At 43.2% G+C, this 3,374-nt stretch overlaps 1 long non-coding RNA gene across 1 annotated transcript in view; it reads left to right on the top strand.

Moving 5' to 3' along the window:
• The first annotated feature begins 578 nt into the window (after nucleotides 1–578).
• LOC128691799 (uncharacterized) overlaps nucleotides 579–3,374 on the top strand; it is a 14,528-nt gene continuing 11,732 nt past the window's right edge. Inside the window, exon 1 of the long non-coding RNA XR_008407484.2 lies at nucleotides 579–671. This is a non-coding gene — a long non-coding RNA (uncharacterized lncRNA). The remainder of the gene's footprint in view (nucleotides 672–3,374) is intronic.

Genomic DNA, 3,374 nt, shown 5'->3' with positions numbered 1-3,374 from the left:
ATAACACAATAAGTGTCAGGGGTACAAGACTGTTCAACTGCCTCCCAGCATACATAAAGGGGATTACCAATAGATTCCTGGCTGTCTTCAAGCAGGCACTGGACAGGCACCTAAAGTCAGTACCTGACCAGCTGGGCTGTGGTTCCTACGTCGCTTTGCGTGGTCCAAGAGTAACAGCCTAGCTGATCAGGCCCTGATCCACCATGAGGCCTGGTCACAGACCGGTTTGCGAGGAACCCTCTCCAGGTATACTCTCATGTACAGTACTAGAGGTGCAATAGTAGCGGAGTTGAGCGCCTCTGGTGGTGAGAGTGGTGGCCATGAGAGATGTTCCTTGAAGGTGGTGGTGAGGGTCTCTTGATCCAAGGAATGTGATCAATGCCACCTGGGAGTGAACTTATCTTCCTAAGTGGTCTTTTACCCCACGGGTTGAGCGCTCCACCATGTGTAGTACTGATAGTGGTGGTGTAGTAGTGCCATCTAGTGGTGATAGTCAGAGTTAGTTAGGTTATCAGTGATGGTGTTATAATGAAGGTCAGGACAGTGACCAACCTCAAGGACACTTAAGGTCAGTTGAACTTCAGTAGTCGTACAAGGGGGGTATGTTGCTCCTCCTCCTGCCGCCCCGCCGGTTTTACCGTTTCCTCATCATTTTAATACACCTAAATAACGTAAGTATTGTCTGGTGACGTATTTGTCAGTACAACAGAAGAGTTGAGCTGCAGCTCCTGGTCCCCGCCACCAGTTTGGTCACCAATTTATAAATATTTTACAGCGCTGTATAGCCCTTGTGGCTTAGCGCTTCTTTTTGATTATAATAATAATAATATAAATATTTTAATCTTAATTTTCTAATGTCTTGGAGGGAGGGGGGCGGGGGGGGGGATGATTGACTTTAGTGGAGAGGTTTTGATGCGAGGAACTGGAGCTGCTCCCCTTCCCCGGATCAAACAATAATTCTCACGTTACATAACCCATAATAGTGTATCCAGTTCTGGGCTATTTTGTTCCATTATTGAAAAATAACTTAGTGAAGCTCTCTTGATCCAAGGAACTTGCGCCTTGTGATCCAGATATAGACTTTAATAACAAAAAAGAAAAAAAAAGCACAATACGGTGACTGGAACGATACACAAATAACCCGCACATAAGAGAGAGAAGCTTACGACGACGTTTCGGTCCGACTTGGTCCATTTACAAAGTCACACCAACCAGAAGTGGAGCAGGACGGCTATATATAGGCAGGAAGAGGTGGTGGTATTAGTGGTAGTAGTAGTAGTGGCAGTAGTAGTGGTAGTAGTAGTAGTGGCAGTAGTAGTAGTGGCAGTAGTAGTAGTGGTGGTAGTAGTAGTGGTAGTAGTAGTAGTGGTAGTAGTAGTAGTGGTGGTAGTAGTAGTAGTGGTAGTAGTAGTAGTGGTGGTAGTAGTAGTAGTGGTAGTAATAGTGGCAGTAGTAGTAGTGGTAGTAGTGGTAGTAGTAGTAGTAGTGGTGGTAGTAGTAGTAGTGGTAGTAGTAGTAGTAGTGGTGGTAGTAGTAGTGGTAGTAGTGGTGGTGGTAGTGATAGTAGTAGTAGTAGTGGTGGTAGTAGTAGTAGTGATAGTAGTGGTAGTAGTAGTGGAGGTACTAGTGGTAGTAGTGGAGGTATTAGTGGTAGTAGTAGTAGTGGTGGTAGTAGTAGTGGAGGTATTAGTGGTAGTAGTAGTAGTAGTGGTAGTAGTAGTGGTGGTGGTAGTAGTAGTAGTGGTAGTAATAGTGGCAGTAGTAGTAGTGGTAGTAGTAGTAGTGGTAGTAGTAGTAGTAGTGGTGGTAGTAGTAGTAGTGGTAGTAGTAGTAGTGGTGGTAGTAGTAGTGGTAGTAGTGGTGGTGGTAGTGATAGTAGTAGTAGTAGTGGTGGTAGTAGTAGTAGTGATAGTAGTGGTAGTAGTAGTGGAGGTACTAGTGGTAGTAGTGGAGGTATTAGTGGTGGTAGTAGTAGTGGAGGTATTAGTGGTAGTAGTAGTAGTAGTGGTAGTAGTAGTGGTGGTGGTAGTAGTAGTAGTGGTAGTAATAGTGGCAGTAGTAGTAGTGGTAGTAGTAGTAGTAGTGGTGGTAGTAGTAGTAGTGGTAGTAGTAGTAGTAGTGGTGGTAGTAGTAGTGGTAGTAGTGGTGGTGGTAGTGATAGTAGTAGTAGTGGTGGTAGTAGTAGTAGTGATAGTAGTGGTAGTAGTAGTGGAGGTACTAGTGGTAGTAGTGGAGGTATTAGTGGTAGTAGTAGTAGTGGTGGTAGTAGTAGTGGAGGTATTAGTGGTAGTAGTAGTGGTAGTAGTAGTGGTGGTGGTAGTAGTAGTAGTGGTAGTAATAGTGGCAGTAGTAGTAGTGGTAGTAGTAGTAGTGGTAGTAGTAGTAGTAGTGGTGGTAGTAGTAGTGGTAGTAGTAGTAGTAGTGGTGGTAGTAGTAGTGGTAGTAGTGGTGGTGGTAGTGATAGTAGTAGTAGTAGTGGTGGTAGTAGTAGTAGTGATAGTAGTGGTAGTAGTAGTGGAGGTACTAGTGGTAGTAGTGGAGGTATTAGTGGTAGTAGTAGTGGAGGTAGTAGTGGTAGTAGTAGTGGTGGTGGTAGTAGTAGTAGTGGTAGTAATAGTGGCAGTAGTAGTAGTGGTAGTAGTAGTAGTAGTGGTGGTAGTAGTAGTAGTGGTAGTAGTAGTAGTAGTGGTAGTAGTGGTAGTAGTAGTAGTGGTAGTGGTGGTGGTAGTGATAGTAGTAGTAGTAGTGGTGGTAGTAGTAGTAGTGATAGTAGTGGTAGTAGTAGTGGAGGTACTAGTGGTAGTAGTGGAGGTATTAGTGGTAGTAGTAGTGGAGGTATTAGTGGTAGTAGTGGTAGTAGTAGTGGTGGTGGTAGTAGTAGTAGTGGTAGTAATAGTGGCAGTAGTAGTAGTGGTAGTAGTAGTAGTGGTAGTAGTAGTAGTAGTGGTGGTAGTAGTAGTAGTGGTAGTAGTAGTAGTAGTGGTAGTAGTGGTAGTAGTAGTAGTGGTAGTAGTGGTGGTGGTAGTGATAGTAGTAGTAGTAGTGGTGGTAGTAGTAGTATAGTAGTGGTAGTAGTAGTGGAGGTACTAGTGGTAGTAGTGGAGGTATTAGTGGTAGTAGTAGTAGTGGTGGTAGTAGTAGTGGTAGTGGTAGTAGTGGTGGTAGTAGTAGTAGTGGTAGACCGTAACGTCGTAAGCTTCTCTTTTACGGCGGGTTATCCAGATATAGACTTTAATGTTAACAAATTGTTAGTTATTGTGTTATGTGAAAGAAATATTTATTAAAGAAAAAGATTACTATGTTAAACATTAATGTTAATATCAGGCAGTAATGTTACTAGTTTATATTACACGGTAATGTTTATATCAGTCAGT

This window comes from Cherax quadricarinatus, chromosome 75 (genome assembly GCF_038502225.1).
Source record: "Cherax quadricarinatus isolate ZL_2023a chromosome 75, ASM3850222v1, whole genome shotgun sequence".
NCBI classification, from domain to species: Eukaryota; Metazoa; Arthropoda; class Malacostraca; order Decapoda; family Parastacidae; genus Cherax; species Cherax quadricarinatus.
This window is presented reverse-complemented; position numbering and strand designations above follow the sequence as displayed.